The sequence below is a fragment of the Panthera pardus genome, unplaced genomic scaffold, assembly GCF_024362965.1.
Source record: "Panthera pardus isolate Hobbes unplaced genomic scaffold, ASM2436296v1 HiC_scaffold_25, whole genome shotgun sequence".
Classification (NCBI taxonomy): domain Eukaryota; kingdom Metazoa; phylum Chordata; class Mammalia; order Carnivora; family Felidae; genus Panthera; species Panthera pardus.
The window spans coordinates 76,570,131-76,588,498 of record NW_026526821.1 but is presented as its reverse complement, the minus strand read 5'-3'; the positions used below and the strand labels follow the sequence as shown (position 1 = coordinate 76,588,498).

Below are 18,368 nucleotides of genomic sequence, written 5' to 3'. Positions count from 1 at the left end.
TTCATCCCATTCACTCATGCTTACTTCCCTGAGCTATGCTAAGAAAACATAGTTATTTGCATTTCTCAAATGTTCCCATAATTCCTTTATACACATGTTCTCATGAAATAGTTGGTTTTCAGGGAAGGGTGAACACATTCAAGATCTATGTGACTCAAGGCCTGATTTTCTCTAGGCTGCATTACGTCCCCTGAAATAGTAGGTTTGTATAATGATTCTTTTCATTGGCATGACCAGAAATGAATATCTGGGCTGACGTCTGAAAGTCTTCATATCTTCACCTGCACCAAGTCAGGGGTTTTTCACATACAGTGTATTCACACCACATATTTGATGATGATGATGTAACAGCCAGTACTGTAAGTCCTACCTATACAGGCTTAATAGTGTATATATTTGGAAACAGAATAGGCAAAGCAGTGTCCAAGGTGGACTATTTTAGCCATTCACACTACTTTTCCTTCAAAAAAGGAAATGCTGCATGATATCACTATAAGAAGACGCAGCCAGAAGCAGGAGAACTTTGTTTCACTGCTGCCTCTGGAATTAGCAATGTGACTAAGACTGGCCAAGTCATATCCTCCCAGGCACTGGCCTGATAAAGAAGCACTTAGACTAGATAATTTCCAAGGTCCCTTTCATCATTAAATTCGAAACTTAAGATAATCTTTTCATCATCTAAAAGAAAAAAAAATCTCCTGAATGAGTAGGTCACTCTATACCATTTGGGCCACTGGCCAAGCAAGTACTATGGCTTTGTTCATGTGATACCAACGTTGACAACATCTAGATGTTGAATGTTAAAACATTTGGATGACTGACTGAGTTTTCCACGTAACCTTTTCTTTGTTTTGATTGTTGGTGTTTAGATTGGCTCTGAGAATGTCGCCAAGAGTTTCTTAGTCTTTTAGATTTTTGTACCTTCTTTGTTTTTAGAGGAATTTAGGGAAAAAGGGACTCTGAGTGGCCTCTGAGCAATCTCACAGTGATTGTCAACCTAGGAGCAGGAAATCCTCCGGGAACCAATAAGCAGCTGCTCTCCTTAAAATGTGGTTCTCCAGCAACATGCACCAGTGACTCACCAGGCTTCATGCCAGCAGAGCACCATTTTTAAAGGGGGCACAGAAGAGAACCATGCTGTTCAGGTAAGTACACCTCGAACATTCTGGGCACGTAAGATAAGCAACAAAGGGAGTTCTGAATCATAGTTCAAACGTCATCATTCAGAAGCACTGTAAAATATACTCTAAACTCCCACCACTGTTGTTTTAGATATTATACAGACGCTTGGTTTGATATGCTTTAGAAAAATGGACTCATTTGGTGATCTCTAGGCTCTAAGACATACTCTAAGAAATGCCCAGAGATACAAAAAGGAAATGAATAAGCAACGGATTGTTATCAGATGTTCTGAGGAAAGTAGATTATTAAGTGAATATAAGAGGCTGTCCCAAGATAAATAATTAAGTCAAAGATAAATTGAGCTCTGGTCAAGGAGAATACTTGAATCTGTGGCCCCTTACTCTTCCTTTAATTGGCTTTAATGTACTCAAGACTTTTTCCATTACTGACCTAAAGTTATGGAGCCCACTAGCTCAGATTATGTGAAAAGACAGATTATATGTGAAGACCTGTGTAGAGAGGTATGTAGAATGGTTAAGAACTTGTACTTCCCCCCTGCCCAAAAAAAAGAACTTGTACTCTGGATACAAAAAGGCTCAAGTTCTAATCCAGCCTTTTTATTTCTAGATGTTCACCACATCTTTATCCATCCACCTATTAATGGACACTTGGGTTGCTTCCATATCTTGGCTATTGTAAATAATGTTGCAGGAAACACAGGGATGAATATACCTTTTCAAATTGGTCAAATCTGGTTTCTTGAGTGAGGAAAATATCAATGAAGTATGTGGGGGAAGCAGAGAAATGTGGGGACAGGCTACTAGCTGAACTCTGGCATATGGTCAAACCCAGATCAGACCAGTGGGCAAAACAGGTCGATATGAGGAGTGGAATGTGATTTACAAAAGTACGATGACTGGCACACTTTCTCCTTTCTAGGAAAGCTTCTAAAATCATCCCATCGGTAGATGGTTCTTTGTTTAACATTGCCATTTAGTGGGCCTTTCGGGTGTGCGAAAGCAGGTAGCTGTGAAAAGTGGGGAACAGGAAAAAGTGGTGCTCAGTTGCTCAGCCGAACAACTTACAGGAATTTTCAGCTTTCCTCTGGGGGCTGGGGGAACAAGAATGGGGGGAGGTTGAAAATCTGAGGAGAAAAGAGGCAGCAAAAGGATTACAGTAGGAAGAACAAATTCCACTTCAATAGCCCAAGGCTGAGTTCTAGGGAAGACCATGGCCAGGTGGACATGCCTTGCAATGAGGATGTTTAAGGCCCTACAAGAGCAGAGCAATCACATAGTCAATTTAAAGTTGTTTTCTGTTCTGTAATCTCTCTTTACTATTGAAAACCGTCAATGAATGCGTATTACGTGCAATAACTCATTTTTTGTGGTACTTTAGGGAATGAAGACAGCGTTCATAAGTGCAACTGAGTGTTGTGGAGGGAGTTCAGAGAAAGCAAGAATTCAGAGTGACAGGTGCCTGGGGGAGCACAGCATTTCCCGCCCCCTTTCAGATCTCCAAAAACGTTGGAATAATGGGGGCTGGAGCCACTTTGTTTTTATCTCAATGAAGAGTGAGACAGGAATGCTGGAAGATATTTGTGGATCTCCAAGTCGTCTGGTAGGATGAGGGCAGGAGGAAGTGTGCTAGAGAACATCTCTCACTCACACTGCACAGTTTACTGCATATAGTGTCTTAAAGTCATACTACATGGGATCAAGGATAAGAACCCTCAGAAAGATTCAAGTCCTTAGGAAAGAATGGAGAGAGAAAAAGATAGAGAGAGAAGAGAAGAGAAGAGAAGAGAAGAGAAGAGAAGAGAAGAGAAGAGAAAAAAAATGATAAAATCATCACTATAATTTCCAAAACAAGCCTGGGGCAGATACACCACAGACCTCAATTTTAATATGAATGAGTATCTCAACCATTTCCTGATGGCAAATGCTTTCCTTTGATGAATATTTTGGATCTCTCTACCATATCCTGAGAATTTGCCACGTTAAAAGCTGAGTAACAGAGTGGAGAGGGCATGGGCTTTTGGAGGCGGAAACCTGGATTTGGATCCTAGCTCTGTTACTTGGACTGTCTGGGCCTCAGTTTGCCTGTATGTAAAATGGGAAGATGATCTCTATAATGCAGTAATGCAGGGTCCAGTTAGAGCTGGCACAAAACTTGTGCTTAATACACATGGTAGCTGGAATGATTTCTCCACAAATGCCATTCTACCCTGCTCAGTGCACAGAGACCTGTACTAGCTGCTGTAGAGATGGTCCAAATAAGACATATGCCCCTGGCCTTCAGTCAGCTTGAGTTAGGGAGTGATCAAAACCCACCCCCAGCCCTAGGGTCTTAGATGGATAAAATCCACCATAAGCCCCCTGTGTAGCAGCTTCTTTTCCTTTCCTTTGCTTTGGATGTCCTTTCTCTTTTCTAGATTCCTTTATAATTTCAGCGAAAGCTAGCAAACAGTGCTGTTTCCTATGTAATTAAAAAATACGTGAAAATACTTATCATTTCTATCATATAAAAACACTATGGACTTTAATCTGGAAAAATAAGCTAAGTGCAAGGGGAATAAAGCAGTTAAGGGCACACAACATTTAAAATAAAAACTTTAGAAATGGAAGCGTGGGAGGGCTTTTTTAAAACGTCATTTCATTTAGTAATTCCTTGAAAAAAATTAATGATCCCAACAAGTAGAAATGTTAGCACTTTTTTTTTTGACACTTTCCCATACACACTCAGGGAATGTGCACTGTCAAAGCTGGATGTTACAACAAGAACATGCTGTGAGAAGGAACGCGCCAAATGTGCCTGCTGGAGGGAAGCATGGCCCCTCGGTGTCCTGGGCTCAGGGACCATCTGATGGCCACTCTGCACACACAGATAAGGGGCCCCCAAACGGTCTTTGAGAAGGGTGAGGGTCAGCGGGGAGACAGTCACACTTGCCACTTGCAATAAAATTACAGACTCTGGTACCCGTCAGGTCAGGAGAGGAGGAGAGAGAGCAAAGTGCCTGGTCTCATTTCCCCTGGCTCAGCACCCCCAAGTTATTCTTCCCAGGGTAGCAACAGCAGTTTCCTAGAACCAGAGTGAGGTTTTAAGGAAAAAGAGTCACCATGGCACAATGAGAATCCTGTTGGCCACAGACCCAGAGATCAGGCCACAAGGGAAGTTGGCAAACGCTGGCTGTGCGGGGCTCTGAGGACATGCTGAGCACCCCTGAGTACAGAAGCAATGTCTGGAATGGCCACGGGAACGCTGTGGAGTAACACATATGTAACAGGACACAAGGGCTGCTGTTTCAGGAACCATTAAAGCAACTATTATATTCCATGTGACTAATGGTGCCCGATTTTTGCCTGATGATTTTTGGAGAATTTTTATGTTAAAGTGTAATAAGCTCAAGCAGGAGCCTTTCACACTGTAACATGGCTCAGATGATGTTGTCAAACACCATTACTGCACTGATGTGCTCATTATCTCCACATGGCATGCTATGCATTAGGCTGGACCATATGAAATTGCCATTTCTATAGATCTCATATAGTCAAATTTCACACGGCTCATTTAATATTTTTTGGCTTGCTAATGTCACCTTAGAATGTAAGCTCTGTGAGATCAGTGACTTTGCCATGTTTGCTGCTGTGTCCCTAGAGCTTAGAACAGTGCTGACACATAGTAGGCATTCAAAAATATTTACTGAATAAATGAATGAGTACATTCTGCCGATAGTTAATGAAAGTTGTTTATGTGCCAGGCACTGTGTTAAGAATGGGAGACAGAAGGGCGCCTGGGTGGCTCAGTCGGTTGGGCGTCCGACTTCGGCTCAGGTCACGATCTCACGGTCCGTGAGTTCGAGCCCCGCGTCGGGCTCTGGGCTGATGGCTCGGAGCCTGGAGCCTGCTTCCGATTCTGTGTCTCCCTCTCTCTCTGCCCCTCCCCCGTTCATGCTCTGTCTCTCTCTGTCCCAAAAATAAATAAAAAACGTTGAAAAAAAAAAAAAAAAGAATGGGAGACAGAATTATGGAAAAGATAGTCTTAAAGAGCTTTTAGTCCTCTTGGGAGAAAGAGATGGAAACAAGCAGTTACAAAATAGCAGGTAAATGTGGGACACGGGGGAACGCAGGACGCAAGCAGGGCATGCAGGTAGGTGAGCAGCAGCCTGGATGGGGCCGGTAGGGGAGGAGGTGAAAGAGGGCCAAGGTTTGGCTTCCTGTATCAAAAGCGATACCTATGTTGACATCTGGAGAGCACACAAGAATTAGGCAGGTGAAAAGAGAATTAGTAAAAGTTGTAAAAACCTAACCAGATTTCTGATGTCAGGCAAGTTTCATATATGACTTCACTAATCATAGAAAAAGGGGCATAAGCCATCTACCCATGAAGGTGACTGTACCAAAGCAACCCTTTAAGCTATTGCTCGTGGTAGACCATTTAGACCTTCAATCTCTGCAAAATCAGAATACACCAAAGGCCTGAGAAAGAGGCGAGATTAACTGGGTAAACAGGCAGAATATTTGTTGCCAATGCTAACAAGGGCTGAAGTGCCATCTTGGGAAGAAGTGTGCTTTTTCTTTTGACTTCTTGTTTACCTTGCATCTGCAGGTAATAGGAACTGGGGTGTGACCTGCTGTGCATCTATTTGCTGTCTTTACATTTAGTAACTCTTCTCTGCCTATTTCTCTTGTTCCAAGTACTTTAGGGATATGGAGATTTTCAGGGTTCAATGATAAAGTCACCATCACTACTGATAGCGTTTGTTCTATCAAACGCATTAAACAGGTAGAACCCCATCTCTGAGTCAGAGGGGAGTTTACAACCCATCGTGGATCACACAGCTGACATCATCAAGAAGTATAAGGTAGGAGTTCAGGCTCCACCACTGTAAAGAGAGCACAACCTTGTGGGTCCTAAGGTTGCACAAAAAGGTCTCTCTAGAATGTGAAACAGAGAAGAGAAAGTCATGGAAGAATGAAACACTTTGCCACGTACTCACCCCCTCCACACCCGCCCCCCCCGACTGCCGCTGCCCAAATGCAGACTGTTTCTCCCCAGACTTCAGTTTTTGCTTGTCTCCCCTTCCTTCCCCGCCTCCAGGCAGACGGGGGTGGGGAACCCACATCACCTCTGGTTGCAAATCCCTAAACGATTTCCTCATCATGGTTCTCCCAGCCTGGCAAGGAAAAGAGCTACTGTCCTCACAACCTTGCACTGCTTCCAAGCCCGTCCTTCCCTGGAATGGCATCCAGCAGTATAAAAAGCAGCTTCTTCACAGAACAGCTTCAGCCCCGACTGAGCCTCTGGGAATGGAACGCTACAAATTGTGGTGCTTCTATTGTATGAGCAATTCAATGGGCATTTCATTTCCAGTCAAAATCCAAACTAGTTAAAGTCAGCCCGTACAAGCTGCCTTGCTGAGAAACAGCAGCTTGCATTAAAATTACAATTATATTGTTTTGCCATGTCAGAAGCAAAGGTTAAAATCATATCTTGGCCGGACATTGTTTCTGTAATATTGGCCCTCTGCAAAGCTGCCGTGCAGATGAGCCCAGAAATGATGGGAAATATTTCTAATACAAATTTTATTTTTATGTGAAACTATTCAAATGCTGCTGTACAACATGAACTACCTGAACCAAATCAAATCCTCAGGTCAATTCCTTCTTCCGAGTGCTCCTTAGATAACAAAGTCTTGTTCTGCGAATCTGTTCAATATATTAAAGTTGATTCACTCGGACAGTGTGTAAGATATAATACATTAATCTGGGCCATTTCAATTTCTGAGGCTGGGACTATAAAACTGGTGTGCTGCATATCTAATTTTTTTTGAATACCTGATTTATGCATTCCTCTGATGCCGAGTGTCGATGGTATGGTGGATGCGGCTGCTACATTAACAACGGGCTGCATCAGCACTCAAATCTTATCTTGTTAAATCAGACAAATGTAGCTCAATGAAAAGGAAGGAATAAATGCCTGGGATGGTTGAAAGGAGTGAATTTTAATCCTGTTTGTTAGGGGACTTTCATGGTTTGCACTGGAGGACTAAGGTGGGGGGGGACCCCCTGAGACTTTGGGTGCCATGATTTATATTTATATGTGATGTATATAATGGACAAGGAGCACACATATGAAAATATACACTTTATGCAAATTGGCACACACCCTTACAGCAGATACAGTGCTGCAAGATGCAGTGTCTATATTTTACAGATGCTGTAAAATCTCTATTAGAGAGACAATTTGTAAAAATGGGTCCCTTTTTAATATTTCCATTACAAGTATAAAAACTGCTCCTTTGTGCATAATTCTCTATATTTTTTCATCAAAAAGAAGTTACCATGAAGGCTAAATACCAGAAGGATGGAACAGCGTATCACAATCATTATAAATATAATGTTTTCAGGAACTTTTGTGGCACACTGACTACTGCTACCGTTCTACAGACAGACAATATTAATTCTCATTGAAGGGAAATGTCCCTGTGTTTGCACAATCAACACCTTTAGAAATTATCATTGTGCCATACAAGAAAAAAGTTTCATCCATGCGTTTAGCACAAATGGCCAAGACATCCGTAATAAAAGAAATATACTTTAGAAATAAATTCTCAGGAGGACGTTGTACTATTTATTAAACTCTAATTTAAGTCTCCTTCTCTTAAAATGTCCATGTAGTTCAGCTTCAGAAAACAGAAGTCAATCGAAATCCTTTATTTCCCCAAGAAAATACGTTTGGAAGCACAACAGTACCATGATACAATTGTAAAAATGCATCGCCCATTAAAATGCAAGCATCACAAAATAGAACAATTACGGAAGAGGCCAACTTGGAGCTCGAATTATTTAATTGGCTCAAAGATGAACTTGCCTGCTCAGTGACACTTTGGGAACATATTATTTAAACATAAATCAGTTGTGCTTTCATTGGCTTCTCCCCTTCCTTAGTGTTTAATTATAGAAGGTGTATGCATGGAAGGTGGGAGGGGGAGGAAATCTTGTAAACAATAGATACACTTGTACCCCTCTCTTCCTTGCGTGTGTTAGAATTCCAAGGTCTCGGTCCCCCGTCTGCAATATCACTATCCGTTACAGCGGTCAGAGCTGTAACGTGCAAACATTAAGGTCTGCGGTTGATTAGTACATATAACCAAATGGACTGGGCAAAGCTTTCACACAGGTTTTAGAAATACAAAACACTATTGCTAGGAGGGATCACAGACAGCCTCTTGCCAAATCTAGTCATTTGGCAGATAAAGACATCAAGGCCAAGAATGAAGAAAGCCTCAGCCAAGTTCAAAGCCAGGACTAGACCCAAGTCATCTGATATTCAGTCCATTGCTTCTTGATTGCACCATACAGCCAAAGCTTTCTACACCTCATGCAGCAACCCCCCCCCCAACAATAGCCTCAAGCCAGAGCCCCTCCCTCTTACACAAATCAATATTCCCTAGACTTCTCATTAGCACTAAAATTTGGACTAGATGTTTCTGAAAATGTCATGAAATCTCAGCTCATGTGAGCTTTCTCTTAATAGTAGTAAATTGTGAGTCATGTTTGGGCAAGATTTGGGGAATAAAAACTTGAAATTATTTAGCTCTACACAAAAGGAAATATCTTCATTATCTTCACTAAAGGACTCCAAACTCAGCTTTAATATGATACGATGTAAACAATTTCTTTAAAAGAATCAGTAGAAAGTTCAATAGCAGGTAATGTCAGCAAAATGGCGTCCAGAAGTGTGGGAGATGGTACCTGGTTTGGAAAGAGTATAGCCGAAAAAGGGGAAGCACAGGGCGGAGGGAACAGATGCTGCTACTCCTGCTGAGTGTCAAACAACCTCTTATGTGCACTGAACACGTGACAAAGTGTGTAGAACAAATGAGAAAGTGACTTTCAGGCTAGAAACAAAACAGCCTCCAAGCCAGTCATTCAAGTTGTTTCACTGAAGGGCTCTGCCCACATCCCCAAGTTGCTGAAAATGAAAAGAAGATGCCAGCTTTGCAGCCTGACATGTCACCCAGCAAGGAAAACACCGGACACTGCGACAGCTGCACTCAGTGGACAGTTGGTGGCACAGTGTGGTGGGGCTTTGGCTGTAAGAATAGTCTGGAACTAGGAGAGACATCGGCCATTCCTGAAACACTGTCCTTTTGGAGAGAAGTTTCGGGTCCTAGAAATGGACAATGCCTGAGGAAAATGTAGATGGGGTGGAGGTGGAGTGGACATATCCACGGCGTCATTTTGATCACTAGAAGGACGAAGAGACCTGAAGCTTGAATTAAGACTTCATTAGTACATGTGGGATGCTGCAGATGTATTAAGAGCAAATAATGTGAGATCCAGGCCTCACTAGATTCTTGAATTTATGTCAAAGTAGCTCCATTACATATGTGTCCCCCAGGGTCAGACTACATTAACTGGCTTCCTCATTCCTCATTCCATACATGGTGAACTAAAGAGTCAATGGACTGTACTTCAAAAATGTCTCTATAAAACATGTTGTTAGTGTCCACAGAACTTAGGTTCAGTTTAAGTGTGTATTAATGTGTGCACATTGCACGTGTGTGTGTGCATGTGTGTGACAAGGAGGGGGGAATAATACATGAAATGTCTCTAAGGTCACAGAACACTGACCTCATTGGCGGGGCTAATTTGATTGTGCGGGAACAATAGCACTGCACTCCTCTGCCAGCGAAGTGCATGCTAATTATGCGATTTGCCCTTGATAAGACCTTGGTGGGTCATTCAGCAGTTGTGATCTGTCACTGACTTCTAATCATGTATTATCGTCTGGGTGAGTCAGAATGGGACCCTAAGCTTTCTGTCTTTACAGCAATGTGGCACTCTAATTACCTTATGCCAAGTGGATATGCAGCCACTGAATTAAGTGATCAGTGCGATTGCCTTCAAAATCTTCCCTTTCTCCTTTGTGTTGCTTCATGGCAATTTACATTTTAAGATGCCGCGAAGCTTTTGGTGTGACTGAAAATGCCACTCTAAAAAATAATTATTTTATTTTTAATTTAAGTAGGATAATATTAAATTCAAGCCATACTAGCCTCGTACCTTATTTCTGTGGCATAAAACCAGATGCTACAATAAGAATCCTGTGAGCAAACTTGTTGAAAACCATCAGATTGGGAGCCTGGCTTTTGCTTTCAAAAAATAAACATAATAAAGGGGGGGGAAGCGGTTTGGAGTGCAGAGAGACTCTGGAGAGTAGAGGACTTTCCAAGCCCCTTAAGTTTTTACTGTATTAATAATTTGCACTTAATAAGCAGACCTTAACATCAACCATTATTTTCTGCTTTTAAACAGTGCTAGGGGTCCACCGAAGGGATGTATACACTACAGAAAAAAAAATTAAAACCCCAGGAATAAAATCTCACCACAAAATGTTCATTAACTAGGGTAATGATAAACTGACTTTATAAGTATTTTAAGGTCACTAACAAATACCTTACATATTGATTAACTTGTTCCGTGACAGTGTAAGGGATCAGTGTGATCCTAATTATGGTAATACAACTTGCATTATTTTTTTTTTGATACTTTAAAATGTTGTGAGAACTATGATACAATTCTCTATTGTTGCATAGCAACTCTCAAAAACTACAAGGCAATCTGTTATGCTAAACCAGTTGTATCAACATCTGTATTTGCCTAGAGAATGATCTAATGCCTTTTGTAAAGAAGATGCACTGCAACGTTTATAAAATTTGTTAAGATACACTGATGTGGCTAATCCTTGAAAATATGAACTCTGAAGTGCTTCTTGAAAGTTGTCATAAAACAGACCCCCCTGCAAAAAAAAAAAAAACCCAAAAAACAAAAACAAAAAAACAAAAAACCCCAACCATCACAACAACATCATAGAGCAAAAGTTACTGTGCTACTAACAGGAAATAGAAAAGGATTTTCAAAGCATTTCTGCCTTGTGTGTCAACATTGCTGCAGAATTCTTTTATAGTAACTGAAAAAATCAAAACCAAAGAGGACAATTGAGAGAAAAATTGCAAGCCTTATTTTCCTTGAATCACATGATGTGGAAGGAACATTATTTGTTGAATCCTTGGTTTGTTTGGGTGGGAGAAGGGAGAGGGAGAGGGGGTGAGATGGTGAAAGAAATGGGGTGGAGGGAGAAGGAGGGGGATTGAGAGAGCCCAGAGGGAGGGAAGAAAGAGAAGAAGAGTCGAGAAAGAGAGAAACCTAGACTCAGAATATTCTGCATTCCCTGGGTGGCAAAACAAAAGAGCCCAAGGAGGGAGAAAAAAAAAAAAAAAAAAAAAAAAAAAAACTGTGGAAAGTTGACACAGTCAAGAATAATGGCTAAATCTATCAAGTTTGATCAGGTCTACTATAATGAAGTGAGGCTTCATATTCCAAGCAGGGACAATGAAGACAGGAGTCAGGCTCTAGAAATGCGCTGCTCACTTTGTGCTTGGAATATGCAGCAGCCAGCAGGGAGCCACCAGATAATTACACAGTATTTGTGCGGTTCCAGGAAGCTTCCTGCGCAGGTTGAATGCCCGTGCTATATTAAAAGGCAGCACAGTGAAATGTTTTTAATGAATATTTTTGACAGAGAAAGAAAAGGCATTTGAATGATTGTGCGTGTGTGTGTGTGTGTGTGTGAGAGAGAGAGAGAGAGAGAGAGAGAGAGAGAGAGAGAGAGAGACAGTGTGTGTGTGTGTGTGTGTGTGTGTGTGTGTGTGCGTGCGCGCGTGTTTACGCTTGCTCATGGGAAAACCAGAGGTGGAATATCACTGTCAAAATACAGGTACCTGTATTTATTTTTATTCCATTATTTACCGTTTCAAGCGTCTGACGTTCTTTCAATAATACGAATCACAACATTCAGTTAATGTTATTTGGGGCTAATTGTACATACAATCCCTTAACTAATATTTGCTAATAATATCTTTCAATGAAATAGTGCATCAGAGGCTTAAAACAACTTTAAAAAATTCCGGTAGTAAATGAAATGTTTAGACACATCGAATCAGGAAATCTAAAGAAGTAACACAGATGTTGACACTTACTAGTCAGTAGCCTTTGGCAGTGATAGCTCTAAAACATAAGAATACATTATTCAGCTCTCTTTAATTCTCACCTAACAGATGTGAATAATCCACTGAATTTTAAACCCACACACCCTATTCACAATGCCCCTTTAAGTTCATTTGTCAGGGCAGGCAAACCACATGCAGTAAGAGAATTCACTGTAAAAGGTTGCAATTTTTTTTTTCTTAAGTCCAGTCCCCCTCACCTAATGCCACATACATATCAGATTTTTTTTTTAAAATGTATTTGAGGAGAAAATACATAATTCCTTAAAGACATTTTCAAGTGTTGGTACTACATGTGTAAAGGCAGCTTTTTAAAGGCTAAATGGCACTCAACACTTAGTAGTAGACATCACACAATAACTTCTTCTCCAAATTAAATAAATACTGCATTTCGAACTCTTTGGATAACAAAAGCATCTCACAGATAGTTTCCACTCAAATCAAAAGATTTTCAGATAGCATAATGACTTATGTACCAAGGGTATTAATTTAGGCCCCAAACCTCCACATTTTAAGAGAGGATATTGTATTTCACGTGGCTCAGTACCGATTCTGAACCATTATCGCTTTTAACAAGTACATCCTGATGAGGTAACATGGATCTTTATTTGAAGGGAGAGTTCCTGCCACATTGCATGACACAGATGGTAGGGGTCAACAATTAAGAACAGTGAGAGTCGCAGGATTTGTTGGTTGAAAGATGGGTCTGATGAGGCAATTTTCTCCTTTTTTTTCTCCCAAAGAGTAATTTCAAGTAGATTTCTCAGCCAAGAGGCCCGCCACTCCCTCTAGCAACCGACTAAAATTTAATAGCTCTGACCCTCAAAACAAGAAAAAAAAAAACCTAAACCAAACCAAAACTACTGCATTCAACAAAAGTAGAGACTGGCCCCAGATTATTGTCAGAGAAAGCAATATCCATTCCAAATTCTCAAGGATTCATTTCAAGGTTCCTGTCATAGAAATATTTCCTTTTGTATTCTGCATTATTAATAATTGCAAATACCTAAATGGAATCATTTAAATGAAAACTGGTTTCTTTTATCACAGTGGGGGAAAAAACCTAACCCTTTTAATAAATAGATTCAAAATGAGTAACCTAAGATACTGAAAAGGGAATTTCAGTAGGCATGTATGGCCATGTATACTTAAGGAGAAACAAGAGGTGATTACCTTGGCATGTTTAAATCTGATTATCAATCCGTCCTCGAAGACTTTCAATTCTAAAACATGAACAATGTCAGATATGTTTCCTTCATTCGAATGATAGGTGCTTACACATAACACTCTATTGTCATGCTATGGAGTAAAAACATAAATAATTCAAGAAGCTTTTTAATCATCTTCTCTATCTTTAACTTTTAATAAATATATGCTACTACTTTAGTAAGCAGTTTATACTCATCATAAAATGCATAAAGTGTATGTAGGTCAAAATGGTCTGGCTATCTTTTTAGAGGTTTCTAGATACAAAAGATTCATTTCAATATCATTTGACCAGAGAGACGGAAAGCTTGGGAGAGTCGGGAAGGGGCTTTTCTCCCTTTGTTGGAAATATATTTACAGGGATAGTGTTCAATCATAGGCAGAAACAAAAGACTCAAGAGAGGTCATCCTTGCATTTTGGTCTTATCACAATTAGTAAATATTCTCAAATCTTGGGCTAAAATAGAGAATAATCATATTCATAAGTTTTATGCTACACCTTCTTCCCCTCTAGCTACCATGAAAATGTAAATTTACAGATAGTACAATTTTTTTTTAACGATTACTTCTACAGATCTTCCAATTTTAAGTTCCATCTTTGTTGTGGGCCCTCCACACAAATCTTCCTGAATGGGGCACTGGGGTCTAGACTGTGTGGAAAGGAGCCAGGCCAAACACTTGTGCTGGCATGGGAGAAGATACGGGGAGGGTTTGGAGGGAGGCAATCTTTGCCTCGGACACCTGCAGTAACGCTTCCAAAACTCACGGTGGCACTTTCACAGGGCCTGCTCTGCTTTGGCCGCCACCTTGAACTAACCAGAGTTGCCTAGTTTCACATCATTTACATCGAACTTCTGCATTCTGAAGTCTCGGATTTCAAAAGTCTCTTTTGTGAAATGAACAGTAAGGTTTTCATTAATTCCCTCAGCCTGGGTACAGTTGTAAAACATTAATCTGTAAAAATAGATGAAAAGCCAATAATCCTTCCCAAGTAGCATATAAAACCACTATTCGTCCACCCTGGAAGCCCACAGGTTGTTTCACCTCCACAACACAAATGCCAGCATATCATAAACAGCATCCTCATATTTAAAGGAATGTTACCCCCAAGATTAAGTGGTCCTTGGAAATGCCAAGGGCTGCTTTCCAGCCCCTTTGCGTGCAAAGAGCTTTGTGCCATAGAAAAAGGTTCCTCTCTACCTTCTAAGCTTCATTTTATTCAATCGGCTCTTTTTCACATTGTTATAGCTAGTGAATATAGCAAAGTTGGATTCAGAAGAGAACCTTAAGCATTATCATAACGCTTAGAAGAAATGGCTTCACACTGTATAATCTATCAAAGGTGTCAGATTTACAAAATGCAGATTTTCTGTCACATTTGGGCACTCTAAGCACTGTATCTTTTCACTAAGGTGCTGACTGCTGTTTTAATGAGGCCCTTTGGTGGCTGTAAAAAACTGAAAGAAGAGGATTAGAGGGGTTACCCTAGATATTGTCTATTTGTCTTACAAATTTCACACTAACTACCAATTACATCGCCATAAACCTTTTGGCTACTTCAAGCTATATGCCATATAATACATAAAAAATACGCTATGTTAACCTCTCCTATATTATATGCATAACTACAGCCACTGATGCAAGTAACATATCTAATGAAGCCAATAATGAGGCTCTTTAAAAGTAGTCTTGTTATAGAAATAATATTAGAGCAGTTCAGTTAGAGGCTAAGGTCCATTATGGAATACTTCCTATATACTCTGGTCCCAGGTCTGGAAAGATGCTGACACACTAATTCAAGCTCAAGAAGGGCATTAATCTTGCAACCTTCTACTTGTCATGCTTAATGGGACATCCTGCCTAGGTGAAATGAACCTGATATATTCAGGTAAACATAATTTAATAGGAAAGATAAAAAGAAATAGACTTTTGGCATGACCCTAGGGAGATGAAAACATCTGCCATCTTATTTGAGAACCTAACTCACAAGAAGAGTCTACGTGGTGCTTGGTACAGGGTTGTACATAGTAGGCACTCAAAAATATGCACTGCATTAAAGAATAAATTGAAAAATCATGGTTAAAGTTTTGAGACATCATCGTTGTTCCCCCGCCCCCAATTTCCTGCAATCCATTTTGTTGGCAGGGAATGATAATGCCAGGCAGGGAAGGCAACTGTGTTCATCTTGGGAAAGAAGACACATATTAATGTGGGGTTAAGCATCTGAGTGTGAAATCAAGATCTGCAACAATACAGCATGAGATTTAAAACGCAGGCATGAATGTCAGTGAGTAACCGTGCATCCTCTTTCATTTGCAATCACTCTTAAGTCTAATGAGCTTCCAAAAATTGTGTCAGGGTTTCAGATAAGCTTATAAAAAGCAGCTGTTGGAGAAAGTGGAAGCCCATACTGCCAAATCAAGCATTACACAAGCGTCATGAACACATACGTGTGTGCACAGGCGTGCGCGCATGCACACACACACATACACACAATGTGTAGTGGGGTTATGGCTCTCTCATTCCGTTCCTGCTCTCCTACTGCTCTGAGAGACAAATCTAAAATGGCCCCAGAGAACACTGATCAGCCTTAACATTTAAAGCAGCTAAGTAATGTAAAAAAAATCGAGATAGTTAATATTCTGGGTGATGAGTCAATGCTTCAAGTCACTGAATGGAGTTTGTCATTAGGAAATTTGCCAAGTTCTCTTTGATTCAAAGATAAAATGAATATGGCATTTTGGTCAAGTTTAAAACTTAGACAAGTAGGAATTATGATTCAAAAATATCTAAAAATACCTGAAAACTGTTTTCCCTCAATCCTTCTTCCAGCTACTTTCAGATAGGTTAAAATATGGTTAAATGGATTATTCGGATGATAATGCGGTTAAATTCATTGTTGTGAATTTGAATTTATCACATTTCTGTATTTAGCTAGCCAGGCACTTGTAAATCTACAGAGCTCATTTTTATGGAAAAATCAATGCATTTATCCCCCCCTGAATGATATATGTTACTTGTGAAAATGAGTCTTGTACTTACAATTTATTTCTAATAGGGACAGAGAGAAATGTATATGAACACTCAACAAATGAGTTAAAAGAAAAGGATGAAAACCCTTACCAATAAAATATCTGTTTGGATAGTTCTGAGATGATAGGTCTTCCTCAGCCTTCTGCCCCAGTTGCTGGCATATCTGTAGTATGTCAAGCAATTTCTGCATATCACCAGCATTCATTTCCTAGATGGGGATGAGTGTCATCAATTCCACTAGACATGATTGTCCAGGATGGTAAGAAAGCTAACCATGCTAGAGGAACCAACTTGACCTATACCGATTATCAGAACGATGTCAAAGAATACTATCACCGGAAGATAAGTCACTCTTTTGGTGCAGTTGAGTTGACAGGGATATATGTAGAAAATCAGGCATTTGGAGCACCACAGCTAACTTTTTATTCATATTGTTATTTTTGTCCAAATCTCTTAAGTGTCTCATCTGCAAAGTGTTGAGAAGAGTTACTTATTCATTAAGCACTTTGCATAATCTTTATAAGTAGCACCATGGAAACCAAAAGTACTGTACTACTTTGGTCTTCTCCCTGGTTGAACTCAAAGAAAGGAGTTCCTATTCCACAAGGAATAAAGGAGAAAGAAACAAAACACAAGAAAGGTGGTATTTTAAATGTTTTCTTAACGATCACAGCCTTGGGTTTGTAACTATCCATATTTGATCTCTAAATGAGAATGGTGATTCATGAACTCTGTCTTAGAAGTAACCACAAGGCTCTTCCCAAATCTTTAAGACACACCTACTGACTCTCACTGCTTAGAGGCTGCCTATAGATGTTAATTTAGGAGCAGAACTTATTCCTGGGGTCTTCTCTTTGCTTGTTCATGATCTTGAACGCCAGGCCCTTTTCCTTACCCTCGGATGACATATAATTCTATCTAGGTAGGTGAGGTGCAAAGGAAAGAAAATCTGCCAGATTTGTACACTAGCGACATTTGGAATCTATGGGCCGGATTCCCAGAAATCTGAATTAAAATAAGATTTGGAAATAGAAAAAAAAATGTGGATGTTTCTAATCATTCTAATAAAGTTATCTATCTTCCCTTGGATCATTTTTTTTCTACCAGGAGCTGTACTCTATTCTATACGGAATAGACTACGCTAAGCTGGATAAAAAATGTCACCTTAGGCACCTGAATTAATAGTTCAGTTATGTACTCGGTTAAGTCTTTACTATAGATCAGCATAAGTGTGCTAGACAGACAATTCTTTAGAGCTAACATTTTAAAAAGGTGCCAAAGCCCCTTTGAGATCTGCGTGAATTATCCAGATTCTGGGGGGGGGGGGTGGGGAGTTAAATATACAGTGCTTTCTTACCCCCCTCCCTTTCGTAGTTGCACTGAATAAGTAAAATTGCAGCAAAGTTGGCAAGAATAAATACTTCCTCGGTTTTTCTAAAGCTGCAATTAATGATAATGAAGCTATACCTTATATGGCAAGAAATACAGTACAAATTGGATAAGTAAGAAAAATGATCAGCCATTGTGCACCTCCAATATAGTACATCAAGGTATCGCCACTGTGAGGCTATCTTTATTTTAAACCATTAAACAAAACAATATAAATCTGCAGGCAGGTGTTTCTTGTTGCAGAAGTATTGAAAGTTGTAATGCAAACAATCTAATTTTAGCATCTATGTAGAGTGTGAAGTAAATTTACTGATCATTGATGCATTGAGCATGGGAAGAAATAGTCAGCAGGAGCTTTCAGCGAGATTATCCTATTAAAGCAGGAAGACTTCATGTGGTTGTTAAGGAAGTAGTCAAAAGCAGGTGATGGAAGTGGGGGTTTGACGACTCGTCAGTGGGCCCAGTGTACATGTTAAGTTGTTGTTTTCTGCTCAGCTAAGCAGCAGAGAATTGATATGTTAGCAATGAAGTGCAATGACAATTA

The 18,368-nt window shown here is 40.1% G+C and overlaps 1 long non-coding RNA gene across 2 annotated transcripts in view; it reads right to left on the bottom strand.

The window, feature by feature from the left end:
• LOC128773517 (uncharacterized) overlaps positions 1 to 18,368 on the bottom strand; it is a 241,260-nt gene that overhangs the window by 140,546 nt on the left and 82,346 nt on the right. The window lies entirely within an intron of this gene.